The following is a 21,396-nucleotide window of genomic DNA, read 5'->3' as shown; positions in this document are numbered from 1 at the left end:
TTTAATTTCTTCTTGTTTTTCTAAAACTGTGAGATGCATTATTAGGCCATTTATTTGAGATCTGCTTTTCTAATGTAGGCACTTATAGTTATGAACTTCCCTCTTATAATTGCCTTTGTTCTGTCCCTCAGGTTCTGGTAAATTGTGCTTTAATTTTCATTTGAATCTTTCCTGACTTCATCAATCATCCCACTATTCATCTAAAACTATATTTTTTCAATTATCATAAATTTGTGTAATTTATGTAGTTTCTGTTGCTGTTGATTCTATTATGCTCTCATAAGATGCAAGAAACTATTTCAATTTTTTTAAAACTATGGCCTATTATAGGATCTATTTTGGAAAAAGATCACATGTGAGACAATGCAAGAAGGTTTGCAGGAGAAATAACTCAGTTATAGCCTTAACCTGATCAGTGAATTGAGCCCTGATGGGATTAACTGGAGGCAGGTTGGGGTGTGGCTGGAGGAAGTGGTTCATTGGGGCCATGGCTACAGGGTATATATTTGTATCTGGAAAATGGAGTCTCTCTCATTTTGGATCATCATGTGAGCTGCTTCACTTCACTATACTCTTCCGCCATGATGTTCAACTTCACCTGGAGCCCTGAGGCATGGTGCTGGCCTTCTGTGGACTGAGATCTCTGAAGGCATGAGCCCTCCAATAAACTTTTCCTCCTCTACCATTGTTCTGGTTGGGTCTTTCCGTCACAGCAGCGGAAAAAGCTGATTAAAGCAAATCTATCTATTGAGTTTCTCATTCAGATTTTGCATTGTTTTCCTTGATTCACTCAATTGTTTTTCTTTTTTCTCTTGGAATTCCTTAATATTTAAAAAATATGTCTTGTATTTTCATCCTCTCTGATATCTTTGGGATCTGTTACTATAGAATTATGAACTTTAGGAGGTATCATATTGCCTTTTTTCACATTTCTTGTGTTTCTGTGCTGAGATTTGTGCACAAATATGTTGGGGCAGATATCTCTTTCCCTTTTATGTGATGGGCTTCTTAACAAGTGGCCTTCTCTTGCTGATTCATCTTGGGGTATCAGTTTGTGGTATAGTATTGAGTTTAATCCTAATTTGGCTTCATAGTGTAATCTCCCTAATGATGGGTTTTCTGATGCCCAGAGCAATTTAGTCCCTAACAATAAGACCCTTCTCATGCTGGCTCCCAGCTATCCCTGAGGGTCTTTTGAGAGAAGGAGTAAACCTCTTCCTTCCTTGAAGCTCACTTGTCACCTCTAGTCACCTATGTATTTAAGCTTTCTGTCTCCAAGGCACAGCCTTGTGCACCACAATGATTTCTTTAGGTGTGGTTCATGGGTTTTCACACAATGTTTAAAATATCAGAGCTTGATGGGAGGCTTGTTTTCTCTGTAGGTCTCACAAGAGTGAGGACCCTCTGATCATTTATACTGGTGTGATAGATAACAGAGCCATTGGGGGTTTACCTTCTGTGGTTACTCCTTAACGGGAGTGGAAGTCCCCATTAAGTTGTTTACACTGTTGAAATTGGCTCTGTTACTTGAAATTGATTCTGATATTGGCTGTTCCAATCATGGTAAAGGGACTCAAAATGGCTGGGAGCTTATGTTTCCCTTTTCTTTAAGTAGAAGTGTCTTTGAGGGTTCTTCTGGGATTGGCTTTTGGAGGGAGCTGAGTTTCCTTCTTCTCATCTGAGTTATAATTGGAGCTCAGAGGCAGAACACCTGCCCTATGTGAGTGAAGCCCTGGACTTGATCCCTAGCACCAGAAAAAGGGAGAGGGAGAGAGAGAGATAATAAAGAAGAATAAAAATAAAGTAAAATAAAAGGAGAACAAAGAGGGAGAAATTATATATATGTAAAAGGAGGCAAAGGGGAAACAAATCAGAAAAGAGAGAAGAGGAAAAAACTCCTATTTAAAGAGAGAAGAGAGAGAGAGAGAATTTTTATAAAATATTTATTTCTCAGTTTTCGGTGGACACAACATTTTTATTTTATGTGTGCTGAGGATCGAACCTAGCGACCCGCATATGCCAGGCGAGCACGTTACCGCTTGAGCCACATCCCCAGCCCTTCCCACGAAGGTTTTAGATGGTGTGCCAGGGGTGTGCTGAATGTCAGAGCCATAGTGAGCCCTTATTACCTACTGAATTTTGTCTGAGTGTGGACTGTTCCAGAAGTTTTTATATTGTGTACCCAGGAGTGTGGCAAATGTCCAAGACATGGTAGATTCCCAGAATGCCTCCAAGTGTGGCAAGAACAGTTGAATCATTGAATTTTGTCAGGAATCAAGTGATTTCCTATCCTCAATCCTGGGGCCCTTAGACCTGGCCTCCATGGAGAACAATAGAAGACTGGTCACTTCTTGGCCCAGATGGAAGGGTCTCTGAATCACCGTCCATTCTACTCACTTCCCTGTTGCAGCCTGTGTACCTGGCAGCACACGTACCTCTTAGAGGGCTTGTGTTGGAGATGCTCCCTTGAGTCCCAGCTGTCTTGTGTAGCTGCTGCCTGTCAAGTCAGTGCAGAAGGTGTCCTTGAGGACCCTGGGGTGTGATTATGCTGAGTTTTCTGATGCCCAGAGCAATTTAAACCCTAACCATAAGACCCTTCTCACACTGGCTCCTAGCTATAGCATCATGAGGTCTTTTGAGAGAAGCAGTGAATCTCTTCCCTGAAGCTCACCTGTTATCTAGAGTCACCTATGTATTTAAGCTCTCTGTCTCCAAGGTGCAGCCTTGTGCACCACACTGTTACTCTCTCTCACCTTTACCCTTTTGGAGGAGAGAATCCTCTTCCCCAATCCAGGTGCCAGGGGTCTGAAGCTAGAGTATCCACTCTTTTCGTTTTTGTATTCTCTGGAATCCATCAAATTTCATGTTATGTGCTGTTGATTTCCAGTGCACACTCATAGCCCCTCACCTGCATGAGCAGTTGCACACCTGTTGCTTTGTTTCCCCCCAGGGAGGAGCAAATTAGTGAGGAGTTCTCTGTTCTACCATCTTGAGAATGTGTATTTTACTTCTTGCATTTCATGCTTTAAAAAAAAAACACACTACTTATTATTTATTAGGCACTGAGTAATTGCAGGTGTAGGAAATGTGACTTTGGTAGTACTTAATCTTTTCCGAACTTTGATTTTTCTCACTTATAGTGATATAATAATCCCTGTTTAACAAAGGATTGAATCACTGTCTTAAGTTAAGTTACTTGATATTAAAATGGGTTTACATTATAGAATATTATGAATATCAAGGAATAAATGTATGGGCAGAAAATTCATAATTTCTATTGCCCCATCTGAAACAATTAAGTCAAACCATTGAATTTTAAGTGAACTAGAACTAACATTTGAGTGTAACTGATAAAAGCAAATGCAAACCAAAAACCAAAACAGCAATGATTTATATAACCTTTGCTAAACTCTTTAGTTTAGGACTAAATTATTTTAGGAATTTTTTTTATAATAGAGATTCTATAGCAGAATGCTAGACATTCTGATTTGAAGATATATACTGTAAAACCTTTCAGCATACACATAACATATACATAATGAGAAGACCTCTCATCTTGAGTCATGGTGGAAGTAAGTGAAATGAACACGTCAATAGGAAAGCACTGAAATGGAGAGGAATAAACATATACACATGTATATTTTGGACAGACTGGAATAAAATTCTTTGTAGTGAAAATAGAGCCCCTATCTCAAAAGAGAGCTGTGAGATAAACCTCAGAGTTGATGAACTACTCTGAGTTCCTCTAGAAAGAGGTACTTTGTTTACAAAGATTGTAATGATAATACATAACTTTTTGTAGAGTAATTTTGTCTAAAAATTTGGTATAGCTTTGGTGTAGCTTACATAGGAATACAGAAGAAATCATCAAAGTGACATTTTTAAAATTCCTATTTCTATTTCTAATCTTGTAAAAACTTTGGCACTTCAAGGTAAGACAGATATTTTCATGTACTTTACATATGGTATTATTAGTCAAATAGAAAAGCAGAAGTTTACATTTCACTAAGGAACATGCAGAAATTCTTTCAAATGTAACTTTTTTATTTTGATGTCTAAAGATAAGGAAATGTGGCTTCTGTGAAAATAAGATGATTTGTATTTTAAAAAACGGAAACCCATGAAAAGCAGTATAATAAAAATTGTGCAGCAGACAATAGGATCATTATAGGAAATTGTAGTTACCTTTTATTTCTATTGCTTTCTATAACACTAAAATGAGCTCATTTTGAACATGTTCTTATTTTAGTATCCATAGTCCTGGGAAATGATGGAGTCTTTCCTACAACAAAATTCTAGCTCTTAAAAAACTTAAGTAACATCCCACTTCAAGTGGAACACAGGAGCAACATTATTCCTTGAACTTGGGAATGGGGTGTTCTTAGTAGTAGACATTTTTGGTTCAGTAAATTCATAATTTTGGGCAAAGAAGAAAAAAAGATGGAGAAAGGAAGCAAAGATGGAGAAAGACCTAACACTTAGCATGATGAGAAACTTCCAGCAGCTTCTGTTTGATTCTTTGGCTTATCTTCAAACAGATCCAAGTTCAGATCATATTACAAAGCTTTGCTTCTCCATTTATCCTTGTCTTGTTGCTCTAGTAGGCCACAATTCCCCTTTATTTAATAACCAAGAATATATGGACCTGTGGATCAGATGAGAAATGTGTAATAGAACCTGGTAGAACATCCTGGTGCCATAGAGAACTTAGAGGAATATTTATTAATGGATTTATTTAAAAGTGTCATCAGGTTGGCAATGTGGCTCTGTGGTAGAGCACTTGCCTCACATGCCTGAGGCCCTGGGTGTTTGATCACCAGCACTGAAAAAAAAAGCCATCACGTTTTAATTTTCAGTTCTATTTTTTAGTATCATCGAACCACTTCATTAAACAAAATAGCACCCAACACACACCAATTTCCTCCTTCAGTGATGTAATAAGATGATAAAAATTTGAACTTCAGTGAGATAGAACAACCATTAGGTCATGTAAACTAAAATAATTTCAAAAGTCCAAAGTAAATCCCTAAGTCAAACAAACAACAAAAACAAAGTTAAACTTTTTTTTTTGATCTTTTAGCCCAATACACTCAGAACTCATGGGCAATGAAAACAATTATTAAAAAATATCTTTGAAGCTTAATGAAGGTAAGAGAACAGTATATAAGCAAGCGATAACACAGTAGAGGAGGATTTAGAGGTATCTTAGAATAATCTCTTGAGGTCTCATTAGTGCTTAAAGAGGCTGAAATTCTTCTTAGTCTAAAGAAATATGTAATGGACTGTGAAACAGTACAACTGAATCTAAAATATTTTTGTAGAAAAGTATTGAATATTGTATGCCTTTACTTAGACCCAAAGGAGCCATTGCTACCTAATTGGTCTTTTTTTTTTTTTTTTAATTTTTTTATTGTGGGTTGTTCAAAACATTACAAATTTCTTGACATATCATATTCCACACTTTGATTCTAGTGGGTTATGAACTCCCACCTTCACCCCATACACAGATTGCAGATTCACATCAGTTACACATCCATTGATTTACAAATTGCCATACTAGTGTCTGTTGTGCTCCGCTGCCTTTCCCATCATCCACCCTCCCCCCTCCCCACCTCTCCCCTCCCCTCCCCTCCTCTCTCTCTACCCCCTCCACTGTATAACCCTGAGGGTCTCCTTCCATTACCGTGCAATTTACCTTCTCTCTCCCTTTCCCTCCCACCTCTCATCCCTGTTAAATGTTAATCTTCTTCTCCTGTTCTTCGTCCCTACTCTGTTCTTAGTTACTTTCCTTATATCAAAGAAGACATTTGGCATTTGTTTTTTAGGGATTGGCTAGCTTCACTTAGCATAATCTGCTCTAATGCCATCCATTTCCCTGTAAATTCTATGATTTTGTCATTTTTTAATGCAGAGTAATACTCCATTGTGTATAAATGCCACATTTTTTTTATCCATTCGTCTATTGAAGGGCATCTAGGTTGGTTCCACAGTCTTGCTATTGTGAACTGTGCTGCTATGAACATCGATGTAGCAGTGTCCCTGTAGCATGCTCTTTTTAGGTCTTTAGGGAATAGACCAAGAAGGGGAATAGCTGGGTCAAATGGTGGCTCCATTCCCAGCTTTCCAAGAAATCTCCATACTGCTTTCCAAATTGGCTGCACCAATCTGCAGTCCCACCAGCAATGTACAAGTGTACCCTTTTCCCCACATCCTCGCCAGCACTTGTTGTTGTTTGACTTCCTAATGGCTGCCAATCTTACTGGAGTGAGATGGTATCTTAGGGTGGTTTTGATTTGCATTTCTCTGACAGCTAGAGATGTTGAGCATTTTTTCATGTACTTGTTGATTGACTGTATGTCCTCCTCTGTGAAGTGTCTGTTCAGGTCCTTGGCCCATTTGTTGATTGGGTTGTTTGTTCTCTTATTGTCTAATTTTTTGAGTTCTTTGTATACTCTGGATATTAGGGCTCTATCTGAAGTGTGAGGAGTAAAGATTTGTTCCCAGGATGTAGGCTCCCTATTTACCTCTCTTATTGTTTCTTTTGCTGAGAAAAAACTTCTTAGTTTGAGTAAGTCCCATTTGTTGATTCTAGTTATTAACTTTTGTGCTATGGGTGTCCTATTGAGGAATTTGGAGCCCGACCCCACCGACTGTAGATCGTAGCCAACTTTTTCTTCTATCAGACGGCGCGTCTCTGATTTGATATCAAGTTCCTTGATCCATTTTGAATTCACTTTTGTGCATGGCGAGAGAAAGGGATTCAGTTTCATTTTGTTGCATATGGATTTCCAGTTTTCCCAGCACCATTTGTTGAAGATGCTATCCTTCCTCCATTGCATGCTTTTAGCCCCTTTATCAAATATAAGATAGTTGTAGTTTTGTGGATTGGTTTCTGTGTCCTCTATTCTGTACCATTGGTCCACACGCCTGTTTTGGTACCAGTACCATGCTGTTTTTGTTACTATTGCTCTGTAGTATAGTTTGAAGTCTGGTATCGCTATACCGCCTGATTCACACTTCTTGCTTAGCATTGTTTTTGCTATTCTGGGTCTTTTATTTTTCCATATGAATTTCATGATTGCTTTCTCTATTTCTACAAGAAATGCCATTGGGATTTTGATTGGCATTGCATTAAACCTATAGAGAACTTTTGGTAATATCGCCATTTTGATGATGTTAGTTCTGCCTATCCATGAACAGGGTATATTTTTCCATCTTCTAAGATCTTCTTCTATTTCTCTCTTTAGGGTTCTGTAGTTTTCATTGTATAAGTCTTTCACCTCTTTTGTTAGGTTGATTCCCAAGTATTTTATTTTTTTTGAAGATATTTTGAATGGAGTGGTTGTCCTCATTTCCATTTCAGAGGATTTGTCGCTGATATACAGGAATGCCTTTGATTTATGCGTGTTGATTTTAAATCCTGCCACTTTGCTGAATTCATTTATTAGCTCTAATAGTTTCTTTGTAGAGCCTTTTGGGTCTGCTAGATATAGAATCATGTCATCTGCAAATAGTGATAATTTAATTTCTTCTTTTCCTATTTTTATGCCTTTAATTTCTTTCGTCTGTCTAATTGCTCTGGCCAGTGTTTCGAGAACTATGTTGAAGAGAAGTGGAGAGAGAGGGCATCCCTGTCTTGTTCCAGATTTTAGAGGGAATGCCTTCAGTTTTTCTCCATTCAGAATAATGCTAGCCTGAGGCTTAGCATAGATTGCTTTTACAATATTGAGGTATGTTCCTGTTATCCCTAGTTTTTCTAGAGTTTTGAACATAAAGGGATGCTGTACTTTGTCAAATGCTTTTTCCGCATCTATCGAGATGATCATATGGTTCTTATTTTTAAGTCTATTGATGTGGTGAATAACATTTATTGATTTCCGTATATTGAACCAGCCTTGCATCCCAGGGATGAATCCTACTTGATCATGGTGTACAATTTTTTTTATATGTTTTTGTATCCGATTCGCCAGAATTTTATTGAGGATTTTTGCATCTAGGTTCATTAGAGATATTGGTCTGTAGTTTTCTTTCTTTGAAGTGTCTTTGTCTGGTTTAGGTATCAGGGTGATGTTGGCCTCATAGAATGAATTTGGAAGTTCTCCCTCCTTTTCTATTTCCTGAAGTAGCTTGAAAAGTATTGGTATTAGTTCTTCTTTAAAGGTTTTGTAAAATTCTGCTGTATACCCATCGGGACCTGGGCTTTTCTTAGTTGGTAGTCTTTTGATGGTTTCTTCTATCTCCTCAATTGATATTGGTCTGTTTAGGTTTTCTATATCCTCCTGACTCAATCTGGGCAGATCATATGACTTAAGAAATTTATCTATGCCTTCACTATCTTCTAATTTATTGGAGTATAAGGATTCAAAATAGTTTTTGATTATCTTCTGTATTTCTGAAGTGTCTGTTGTGATATTGCCTTTTTCATCCCGTATGCTAGTAATTTGAGTTCTCTCTCTTCTTCTCTTCGCTAGCATCGCTAAGGGTCTGTCGATTTTGTTTATTTTTTCAAAAAACCAACTTTTAGTTTTGTCAATTTTTTCAATTGTTTCTTTTGTTTCGATTTCATTAATTTTAGCTCTGATTTTAATTATTTCTTGCCTTCTACTTCTTTTGCTGTTGTTTTGCTCTTCTTTTTCAAGGATTTTGAGATGAAGTATGAGATCATTTATTTGTTGGTTTTTTCTTTTTTTAAGGAATGAACTCCAAGCAATGAATTTTCCTCTTAGAACTGCTTTCAATGTGTCCCATAGATTCCGATATGTTGTGTCTGTGTTTTCATTTATCTCTAAGAATTTTTTAATTTCCTCCTTGATGTCTTCTATATCCCATTGATCATTCAGTAACCTATTGTTCATTCTCCAATTGATGTATGCTTTTTCCTTCCTTCTTTTATCGTTGATTTTCAGTTTCATTCCATTATGATCAGATAAGATGCATGGTAATATCTCTACTCCTTTATATTGTCTAAGAGTTGCCCTGTGACATAATATATGATCTATTTTTGAGAAGGATCCATGTGCTGCTGAGAAAAAAGTGTAACTGCTTGATGTTGGGTGGTATACTCTATATATGTCAATTAGGTCTAGGTTATTAATAGTGTTATTGAGTTCTATAGTTTCCTTATTCAACTTTTGTTTGGAAGATCTGTCCAGTGGCGAGAGAGGTGTGTTGAAGTCTCCCATGATTATGGTGTGGTGGTCTATTAGACTCTTGAACTTGAGAAGAGTTTGTTTGACGAACATAGCTGCACCATTGTTTGGGGCATAAATATTTATGATTGTTATGTCTTGTTGGTGTATGGTTCCCTTAAGCAGTATGTAGTGTCCCTCTTTATCTCTTTTGATTAACTTTGGCTTGAAATCTATTTTATTTGATATGAGTATGGACACGCCTGCTTGTTTCCGAAGTCCATATGAGTGATATGATTTTTCCCAACCTTTCACCTTCAGCCTATGTATGTCTTTTCCTATCAAATGCGTCTCCTGTAGGCAGCATATTGTTGGGTCTTGTTTTGTGATCCATTCTACTAGCCTGTGTCTCTTAATTGGTGAGTTTAAGCCATTAACATTTAGGGTTATTATTGAGATATGGGTTGTTCTTCCAGCCATATTTGTTTATTTCTGTTACTAAACATTGTTTGTTTTCCTCTTTGATTGTTTCCCCCCCCCCTTTACTTTCCTACCTCCCACTGTTGGTTTTCATTGTTATTTTCCATTTCCTCTTCCTGTAATACTTTGGCTAGGATGTTTTGAAGAGATGGTTTTCTAGCTGCGAATTCTTTAAACTTTTGTTTATCGTGGAAGGTTTTAATTTCATTCTCCATCCTGAAGCTTAATTTCGCTGGATACACAATTCTTGGTTGGAACCCATTATCTTTCAGTGTTTGAAATATGTTATTCCAGGATCTTCTAGCTTTCAGAGTCTGTGTTGAAAGATCAGCTGTTATCCTGATTGGCTTGCCCCTAAATGTAATCTGCTTCCTTTCTCTTGTAGCTTTTAAAATTCTCTCCTTATTCTGTATGTTGGGCATCTTCATTATAATGTGTCTAGGTGTGGATCTCTTATGATTTTGCACATTCGGCGTCCTGTAGGCTTCTAGGATTTGGGATTCTGTCTCATTCTTCAAGTCTGGGAAGTTTTCTTGTATTATTTCATGGAATAGACTGCTCATTCCTTTGGTTTGGAGTTCTGTACCTTCCTGTATCCCAATGACTCTTAAGTTTGGTCTCTTAATGTTATCCCATATTTCTTGGATGTTCTGCTCATGGTTTCTTAACAGTCTTGCTGAGCTGTCTATGTTCTTTTCCAGTTGAAATACTTTGTCTTCATTGTCTGATGTTCTATCTTCTAAGTGTTCTACTCTGTTGGTAGTATTCTCCATTGAGTTTTTAAGTTGGTTTATTGCTTCCTGCATTTCTAGGATTTCTGATTGCTTGTTTTTTATAACCTCTATCTCCCTGTATAGTTGATCCTTTGCTTCCTGGATTTGTTTGCGTAATTCGTTGTCGAAGTGATCTTTCATTGTCTGATTTTGCTGTTTAATGTCTTCCTTGATACTCCAGATCATCTGAAGCATGTATATCCTGAATTCTTTATCTGACATTCCATCTGCTGCAGCTGTTACCTCTTCTAAAGTTGCGTTGACCTGCATTGCTTGTGGTCCTTTCTTTCCTTGTCTTTTCATACTGCTTGCGTATCTTTCCTGCAGGTGCGGGCGGCGGCTCTGCTCTCTCCTTATTCCAATTGGGGTGTCGTGGCTACCACGCCAGCAGGTCACTGGGCCTGTTCTGGGAGCTGGTGGCGGCTCTGTTCTGCCCCTACTCCAATTGGGGTGACGTGTCTGTCGTACCAGCAGGCCACTGGGCCTGTCCTGCTGGTCGGTCGCAGATCTGCCCACCTTTCGGGCACGAGTGGAGGCTCTGCTTTGCCCCTACTCCAATTGGGGTGTCGTGACTACCCCGCCTGCAGGATGCTGGGTCTGTTCCTGGCAAGGGAGGCGACTCTGCTCTGTCACTACTCCAATTAGGGTGGTGTTTGTACCCCGCCGGCAGGCTCCTGGGCCTGATCCGCTGGTCTGTTGTAGGTCTGCCTACCTTGAAGGCGCGGGCGGCGGATCTGCCCTGCCCCTCCTACCATGCCTGCGGACCCCTGGGCCTGATCTGCAGGTTGATCACTGGTCTGCTCACCCTGCGGGCACGGGTGGCGGTTCCGCTCCACCCCCACTCCAATTGGGGTCACGTGACCACCACACCGGCAGGGCCTGATCCGGGCGTGGGATAAGGATCTGCTCTGCCCCTACTCGAGTTGGGGTGACGTGTGTACCACACTGGCAGGCCACTGGGCCTGACCCGCCAGGCTGTCACAGGTCTGTTTACCTTGCAAGCGCGAAGGGCGGCTCTGCCCTGCCCCTCCTACCTCGCCCATGTACTACTGGGTCGTGGGTCTGCCCACCTGGCGGGTGTGGGTGGCGGCTCCGCTCCGCCCCCTCTCCAATTGGGGTCACGCGGTCACCACGCTGGCGAGCCGCTGGGCCTGCTCCGGGGGCTGGCGGCGGCCCGGCTCCTTCCCTCTGGCTCGAGGACAAATTGAGGAGACTCGGGTGACTGAGCCTCACCCCCCTTACCAGGAGACCAACTGCTTATGTCACCGCTGGTATTGATGAAGATCTCTCCTCCACCGCTTTCTGCTGACATCAGATCTCTGCCATGTTGGTATCCTATGCGAATGGCAGCATTTCGTTCCCCTTGCCAGGCAACCCAAGCAATGGGTGAGTCCTGACCTGCCCTCAGCAGGACCCGGACCGAGACACAGTTTCCGCGGGCTCCTAGCCCCGGTCCAGGGAAGTTCCGGGAGCCGGAACTCGGCCGCTCCGTGCTCGGTGTAAGCTCCTATAAGTGTAGGCTCCAAGAAGCAGCCCCCGCGGGCTCAGTTCCGGGAGCCGGAATTCGGCCGCTTAGTGTTTGGTGTATGCTCTGATAGTAGCAGGGTCCAAGAAGCAGCCTCCGCGGGCTCCGCAGCCCTGAGCCAGGGCGGTTCCGGGACGGTTCCGGGAGCCGGAACTCGGCCGCTCTGTGCTCGGTGTAAGCTCCTATAAGTGTAAGCTCCAAGAAGCAGTCCCCGCGGGCTCAGTTCCGGGAGCTGGAATTCGGCTTCTTGGTGTTTCGTGTTTGCTCTGATATTAGCAGGGTCCAAGAAGCAGCCTCCGCAGGCTCCGCAGCCCGGAGCCAGGGCGGTTCCGGGACGGTTCCGGGAGCCGGGACTCGGCCGCCCCGCGCTCCGTGTTCACTCCGATAAGATCAGATTTTAAGAAGCCCCCAGGCGCTGAACCCTAGCAATCTGTCTGCAAGCCGCAGGCGAATTGCAGCCTGAAATTACCTGTTCTATGGCTGAATGAGCTGCGGTCAGTCAAAAACAGGTGTGGTGACGTCAGTTTACCAACATGGTGGCTGCTGGCCTCCTCTGTGGTCTGACCGGTGTGGAGAACCGAGATGGACTGCTTCCTTCCCCGTCTCGAACCCAGAATTCAGCCCTGAGTGCGGTGCTTGCGCGTCTGGCAGAAACTGCAGCGCTGTAACCCTGCGTCTCTATCCCAGCGCGCCTTGCAGACTCTAGCCGCGGGGCGATTTGCTGAATAAGCAGTTTTACCCTCCGTGCGACAAACCTCTCGCGTTTGAGTCCCCGTAGCCGATCCTCATGCGATGGAAATCCTTCCTCCAGGTTCCGGCGCACCCCACTATTGCTGGAAATTCCTAACAAGATATCCTTTAGCCGTCCTGACTTGTCATACTCCCACACAGTGAAGCAGCACACGGGGGTAATGCACTCCCCTCGCCGCCATCTTCCCTCCTCCTTTTCCTAATTGGTCTTATTTGTATGAAAAATGACCCAAAGAAAGAGTTTATGTGTCATGATTTCAAAATCATTTTATATCACAAATATCCTTCTGCATGGTAAATATCATTATCTTTGTTACAAGAAGGGATCACCACGGCATATGTAGGTGTATTGAGAAAGGCAGGTAAGAATTCACCTGTGGAATGGAGGTGGGAATCCCTCAGTGCCTGGGGTGGGAATTCTCAGGCTATGAGAAAAGAGGCTTCTTTGGGTATGTGTCTATCAGCAGAAATCCTTGAATTGGGAGGGGTGATATTTTGAAACTCAACAGGTGCATGTCTGAAACAGTACATTTTTTTTTTGGCTAATGCTTTCCTGTTATTTCTCCTTATCAAATTGTGCTGGACCATGAAATCCTTGTTGGGAGAATTCTTTTTGCAAATGTATGATTTGGGGTATAAGCCAAGAATATTTCCAGACTTTCTGACAGTCAGGATGCAAAGATGAAAACTGGTTTCTTCTGACAAGCCTTGAGAAGATAGCTAAACTATTAAATATGAATACTTGAAACTAATTTCTATCTGAAGGGTTGAATAAGAGAAATGCATACTTTTTCTTCTTAGTGTTTCTCTATCATCTGATGTTACCTTCAGAATCATGATATATTGATTTATAAAAAAAATTTGGTATAGCACTAAACGCTATATTTTTGGTAAAAAATTCTTGTTTAAACTTTATAAAATTGTAGACTAGCAGAAATAAAAGTAGCATTGTATATTTTTTAGCATGTCTGTTTCATTTTTTAAGTTTTGTGATAGTACACACTCTTAAAGTTTTCAATTTTTATTAGTTCCGATCTCAAGGCTTCTTATGTAGTTTATGTTGGCTAAAAAGTGGAAAGAGGAACATTGTTTCCTTTTTTTTTTTTTTGGAGGCAGAAACATATTTATTTTGTAACTTTCTTACAATGACATGACAATCAGTCACGTATTTGTTCAATATTGTCATAAATCTGCCATGAAATGTTTGATGATTCAAATGTCTTAATAGTTTGTACAGTCAAGAAAAGAATAATACACACGCTACTTGGTGCTATCCCCCACCCAACTTTTTGCTTTTCAATTTGATGTTTGCCTTCCTCCACTTCTGATTCAATTTCCTTTAGTGTTTTGTAGCCTTTTGTAGGAAATTGCTTTAAGTGTTTCTATGTGGGAATAAAATACTTATAAAACACTCATGTTCCAATTTAAAGGTGATCCATTCCCATAACTTTGAAAAAAACCAGAAAACTTTAAAGAAGAAAGTTATAAACATGCCAACCATGCCTCTTCCACTACCTAGAGATAATCCTTATTAGCATTTTGCTTCTAGTCTTTTTAATGTCCCAAACAGTGCAGTGTAACAGCTATTTACAGAGCATTTACCTTGTATTAAGTATTATAAGCAATGTAGAAATGATTTAAATTATATGAGAGGATTAAATAGGTTATATACAAAATCTTGACAATTATGTATGTGTGTGTGTGTGTGTGTGAGAGAGAGAGAGAGAGAGAGAGAGAAAATTTTTTTCTTTTGGTACTGGGGACTGAACCCAGGGGTGCTTTATCATTGACCTATATCCCAATCCTTTTTATTTTTTAGTTTTGAGACAGGGAATTTCTAAGTGGCTTAGGGCCTTGCTAAATTGCTGAGGCTGGTCTCAAGCTCGTGGTCCTCCTGCCTCAGCGTCCCAGGGAGCTGGGATTATAGGTGTGCGCCACCATGCCTGGATTTGGCAATTTTATAAGTGATTTGAGCAACTGCAGATTTTATTATCTGGAGGGTTCTTGGAACCAACCCCCCCCCCCACCCATGGATACTGAGGGATAACTGTATGTTTTATTCTATTCATAAAAAATATAAAATGCATATGATTATATATATAGATACGTATATATACATATGTAAAATATACATACATATATATATATATTCCTTTGATGTTCACTTAATTTTTTCGTGCTGTGATGGATTGAATTGGTCATAGACTCTGCCAATCCTCCCACTGAGTGATGCAATCTGTTTCCCCATTCCTTTAAACCAGGCTGCCCATAGGATTTGTTCTTCTCAATAAAATAGCAGCAGAAGTGATGCTGTAACTTCTGAGGCTAGGCTTCAAGAAATCTGTAACTTGAACTTTTGCTTCTTGAAGCATTTTTTCTTGGATTCCTATTACCATTCTCTGAGGATGTCTAAGTAACCCTATAGACAGGCTCCTGTGGAGAACACAGGGCCAGGCAGATGAGGGAGTCCATTTGGACCTGTCATTTATTTCAGAAACCTCACCAAATATTTGTTAATCTAGAGAACTGCAGTCAACCCATAGAACTAACCTTTGGGCTATATTATAATGGGAAATAACATTTGATTGCCTAAGGACAATATATAGCAACCCGATTGAAACAATCATAAAAATTTTATGCCATTAAAATCTTTATAGTTGTGATTTCAATGACTTCAAAATATTGCATTAGATATACACAATATATTTTACTATTTCCCTCTTGTTAGACATTAAAGTAGTTCTGTTATAAATAATTCTACAAAATAATATTTTATGCATAAATATGAGGATGAAATTATGACTGTTTCCTTGGTCTGGCTATTTCCTCTGGTCAACCTTTGTAAAACCATTGTAAAAGGCTTCTAAATTGCTTCCATAATGGTTGGGCAAATTAACAGTGTCTTAACAGATTGCTAGAGTATGTCTTTCACTGAAACCTTATTAGCACTGAAAAAGAGCATCAAAGAAGCAAGACAATAAACCTAAAGCACAATATTTTGTTTTAGATTGTGCTTCTTTCTTAGTCATGCTGAACTATTTAAATATTTATTTAGCCCCTTTTATTTCATCATTATTGAACTGTATATTACTATCATTTGCCATTAAAATAGTAGTAGTAGTATTTTTCTCAAAGGTTTAAGAGAGATCTTTGTTTTTGAGGATGTTAATATTTGAATGTTTCTGGAAAACATTTTTAAGAGTTTGTTGTTTACCATTTAATTTTGTCTGCTGAGTTTTTGATTTATGTAAGTTTAATTATATCCATCAAATTGCTTTTATGATGATTTTCCTCGACTTTAAATGGTCTTTTTTTTTTGCCACAGCATTTTAAATCACTTAAGAAAGCATAATTTACATTCCAAGTACAAATTAATGTTTTGAAACTTCTCTTAGTTCTCTCTTTTTCCTTTTTCTGTCTTTTTTTGTTTTTGTATTTCCTTCAGGAACTTGTTCTGTGTTATTTGTGCTTTGGGCAGTAAGTTGTTTTCTTTGTGGCCTAGTCAGGATCCATTTTTATAAACGTTTGACTTATGAAAGTGTTTTCTATTTCTGGGGTTACAAAGTTCAGTATACATTAATGTAACCTTGTTATGTAGTTCAATTCTTCTATGCCCTTCTTTATTTTTTATTGCCTTGATATGTCAAAGATTGATAGTGGTATGTTAAAATAGCTCATGATTTCATAACTGCCATTTCTACTTTCATTTGTAATGGTTTTTACTTTCTACAGTTTGATGTCATGTTATTTAGTGCAAAAAGATTTATGACTTCCTTTTGTTTGTTTGTTCATTCATTTAACATGGAAAGAAGGTAGAAAGACATGGTTATTCCTTTCAAAGAACTCCCAGAGTTGTAGGTAAACCCACCAGGAGAGATGATAACCCCATTAGGAAGGGTTGCAAGAGAGGTGAGGGGCTTGAGGAGAAACAATTCAGACTGGATGGAGTGGGATCCATAATCCTTGTGGAGATACTGCCTTTTTATGAATTGCATCATTTGGTTAAAGTTATTCTCTGACTTATGTAACAATTGCATCCTGAATTCTGCTTCATTTCATAGTTTGCCATTACTACATTTCCATTATTTTCTAAGCTGCATATATTGAAATTTTCTTTTTCTTTTTAAAATATTTTTTGTTGTTGCTGTCAATAGAACTTTATTTATTTATATTTATATGTGGTGCTAAGGATTAAACCCAGTGCCTCACACATGCTAGGGCAAGCACTCACTCTGCCACTGAGCCACAACCACAGCCCTGGGATTTTCTTTTTAAGTTCAATATGAAGGTCTAACTTTTAATTAAATAAATACTGAGTTCATTTAACAAACATGTGCTGAGCTCCTACTATATGTCAGGCACTGGGCTAAGCCTAGGGATAAAATGGTAGACAGTCCTTAAGGAAGTTTAGGTTCACTGCAGGAGTGTCAAATAAATAAACTGATAAAGCATAAAAGGACCCCAAGGGAGGAATTCCCAGTGTAGTTCTGAACGCTTAATGTTGGATAGGAGTTGCCTATTAGAAGAAGGCAGAGGTGGGAGTTTCAGAATAGACACAGCATGTCCAATAGCCAAGAACTGAGAGAGCACGGTCCATGCTAGGAACTGTACATAGTTTAGTGTGGTGGACCATGGGACTCTGGGGTAATGGGCATGGGTATAAGAGTTGTGAGACAGAGGTAGAGTTGGGGCAGATCATGATGGATCCCACAGAAGGTTAAACTTTATTCAGAAGATTCTTAAGAGCCATTTTAAGTGAGTTATATGACTGTATTTACTCTTAAGTGGTTCTTTTCATAATGGCGTCCTCCTTTCTACTCTCAGTTCTGATTACACCTACTAGCACTGATTACTGCTGCTAGATACTGATCCTATGAGAGTGGTAGTTTCTGCTTACTCTTAATTTTGACTTGGCTTCAGTGTAGCCTCTCCATTCAGATTGTCTTCACTAGAACACATTCCTTTTGTATTCACTAGGATATCTCATAGGGCACTGGATATTCTCACGCATGCATGGCTTATTGTGTTCTGGCTCTTAGTTTCTAAACCCTTGTAAAGGCTGCTACTGGATGCTCACTTCTGTGTTCATGACCCCTGTAGGGAATAAATACAGAGAAAAAACATTCGGGTATATGGGATCTCAGGGGATATTACTGAAAAATGTGTAAAGGTGAATGATAATATATAAATAGGTTATACTCAAATGTAAGCCTAAGGAAATTTAAAAAAATTATGTTTCCATATCTATCTATCTATCATGGGATAATCTCATCTCATGCTCTACTAACCACTCTGTCAAATCTGTAAATCACATTTCACACACAAAAAACAACATAGTCATTGACAAAACAGATAAGAGGCAAGGACTCTGAGGTTTGCTTTTTCAGAATTCACACACACACACACACACACACACACACACTCTACCATCATTACATAATCATTATTTCACCAATTTGAGCCGAGCCATTAAATTCATGGTATCACCAATTATTCTAAACTACTGAACTACCCAGTTTCAACCATAACACATTACTCCTTATCTTCTATATTGAAGAGCTCCAAAAATGTGCATTTTATGTATCAAATAAGATCAAGATAAGTCATTGTCAAGAGGTCCTCAAAAACACTAAAAGGAAAAATGCAAAATCAAGTAATAGATATTATAGGGCACAAAGCTAGAAAAAAATCATTAGAAAAATTAAAGAAGATTTCAATTAGTGGAATGGCATTCTCTGTTCTTGAATTAGTAGATTAAATATTAGATGTAAATACTACCCAAACCATCTGTAGATTAAAGAAATCTTCATAAATTCCACTAAGATTTTTTTTTTTTAAATATAGGGGAAAATCCATCCTAAAGTTCATATGGAATTTCAAGAGACCTAGATAAGAAATAAAAATCTTGGAGAAGAAGAAAGTTGGGATTCTCATACTTCATGATTTTAAAACGTACTACAAACTAATGTAATCAAATCAGTTTTACTAGCATAAAAATAGACAGATAGACCCTTGAAATATAGAACAAAAAAGCTCAGAAATAAACATTTGTATGTGTGGTAATTTATTTTCAGCAGGGGTAACAAAAATTATTTACAAGGGAAAAGGTAGTCTTTGTAAAAAATGGTATCGGATCTAACAAATCCACTTCTGGACATATATATTAAAAAATTGAAAGGAGACATTTGAAGAGATATTTGTACATCCATGTTAATAGCAGCTATTTGTAATAGTCAAACAATTGATTTACCATTGACAATTTTTTTTTTGTACCAGGGATTGAAACCAGCTATGCTTTACTACTACGCTACATCCCCAGCCCTTTTTATTTTGAAACAGGGTCTCGATAATTTGCTTAGGGCCTCCTTGAGTTGCACAGACAGTAACATAATCTGCTGCGGGCAAATCACATGTTCTGCTAAGGTCTATTCCTTGGCTGGATATATGACCTTAAAAAGGGGGGCCCTATATATCAGGAATCAAGACAGGTGTGCAATCGAGAGTAAGGTTTTTACTTGGAGGGAAGGAGTGGGAGCTTAAAAGATATATTTTGAAACAAGACATAGTCAGTCTAGATACATGAAAGTGTAGAAAAGTGAGCACAGTAATAAGAAAAATTCACCCTCACTCTTTCAGTGCACAGAAAGCCTTGGTTGTGTGCATCTGTTAAGGAATTTCCCCCTTATTTTTCATCTTTTTTAAATTGAAAATATCTTAGTTTATACTTTTAACTTTAAAAATACATAAATAATAGCCAGAGAAGTTCGAGCTGCAGGTGGTGCACCAGGTTTGTGGGTCCTGCTTCTAAACATGCCTGCCAATCAAGATGTTGTACCCATCCCCCCAAGCTAAAGGCTTCCAGTCCCAGGAACCCATCATGTGAACATCAGAGAGGAGCAAGTTGGTTGAATTGTCTTACAATTGTTTGTGGATATTGTACCCAAAACTGCAGAAAAATTTCGTGCATTGTGTACAGGAGAAAAAGGCATTGGACCCATCACTGGGAAACCTCTCTATTTCAAAGTATGTCCTTTTCATTGAATTATTAAGGAATTTATGGTTCAGAGTGGAGACTTCTCAAATCAGAATGGGACAGGTGGAGAAAGTATTTATGGTAAAAAACTTGAAGATAAAAATTTCTACTATCAGCATGCTCAGGAAGGTTTACTGAACATGGCAAATACAGATAGCTATACAAATGGTTCTCAGTTCTTTATCACCGCAGGTCTAACCCCTCATTTGGATGTGAAATGTGGTGTTGGGCCAAGTACTTAAAAGAGTAGGTATGGCAAAGATACTGGAAAATATAGAAGTGAAAGGCGAAAAACCCTCCGAATTATGTGTTATTGCAGAATGTGGAGAACTGAAAAGGGCGCAGTTTAGGGAATATTCCTAAAAGAGGCTCTGGCAATAGACATCCAGATTTCCCTAAGAATGCAGATATAGACTTAAAAGATGTAGATAAAATTTTATTAATAATAGAACACTTAAAAAACATTGGATATACTTTTCTTTTTTCAAATCCCAACACTGGGATATGACCATTAAAAAATTAGCAAAGGTTTAAACATATGTGGATACTTCAAAGGCTGTTATTGAGAAAGCAGGTAGATCCAGGCTGCAATCTATAACCTTAAGCTGTGTACTGAATATTGGTGCTTGTAAAGTGAAAATTGCTTCCAGGGAGCAATTGACAGTTGTTTAGAGGCTCTTAAAATGGGCCCATCAAATACCAAAGCACTGTATCACAGTGCTCAAGGACAGCAGGGATTAAAAGAATATAATCAGGCATGAGCTGATCTTAAGAAAGCTCTGGAGATAGCACCAGAAGATAAAGCCATCCAGGCAGAATTGCTGAAAGTCAAACAGAAGATAAAGGCAGAGAAAGATAAAGAGAAGGCAGTATATACAAAAATGTTTGCTTAGTAAGGACTCAATTTTGCTGAAATATCTGCATTTATTGTATGGAGGCAAAAGGACAATGTAAGAGTTATTGTCTGTATATGATCATTAATGTGATTCCTTTGGCATTTCAGTTCTTCATTGTTTACAGTTTAGAAATTCCAATATAGTTTCTCTCTTAATAAAAGGTGTTACAAAATACAAAAAATTAATAGAATTTGATTATCTTTCCAGGTTAGAGGAAAAACAATTATTTTACATCACTATAATTGGTTTGTAGAATGTCTCATGACAAGGACGTACACAATTTATTGAATCAATTTGCCATTTTCAGACCTCTAATTTACCTAATGTTTCTCTAGTAGCATGATCTGCTTTGCACCATAGAAAGATTATGCCAAAACGGCTTGTGGTTGGATTTAACTCCTGTGCTTCCTAGTTCAGTTACCTTGAACAAATCATTTACCTTTCCCCAGTTTCATTTTCATTTATTGTAAAACAATAACAATGTTAACTGTAAAGCTAATATGTATTGAAAGCTTACTATGCAGTAGGTACATTGTATTATTTAAACTTCAAACACATGAAGTAGTGCCTACTACTATTATTACCATGCTACAGATAGTGACCCTGTTTTAATGTCTTGCCCAAGGTCGTACATCTACCACATAATACAGCCAGAGTCTCCGTGAAGATAAAAGGGGAAAATACATGCCAATGCACTTCTAAAAAAATTTGTTCTTTTTAGTTATACATGACAGTAGGATGTATTTTGACATATCATACATACATGGAGTCTAACTTCCCATTCTTGTGGTTGTACATGATGTAGTTACAC

The 21,396-nt window shown here is 38.7% G+C and overlaps 1 pseudogene; it reads left to right on the top strand.

Annotated features, from left to right (window-relative positions):
- Positions 1-20,599, top strand: part of LOC124108931 (peptidyl-prolyl cis-trans isomerase D-like) — a 183,954-nt pseudogene extending 163,355 nt beyond the window's left edge.
- The last annotated feature ends 797 nt before the right edge of the window (positions 20,600-21,396 follow it).

This window comes from Marmota monax, unplaced genomic scaffold, assembly GCF_021218885.2.
Source record: "Marmota monax isolate L192 unplaced genomic scaffold, Marmota_monax_Labrador192_F-V1.1 WCK01_AAM20220418_F8-fsc00103, whole genome shotgun sequence".
Classification (NCBI taxonomy): Eukaryota; Metazoa; Chordata; class Mammalia; order Rodentia; family Sciuridae; genus Marmota; species Marmota monax.
This window is presented reverse-complemented; position numbering and strand designations above follow the sequence as displayed.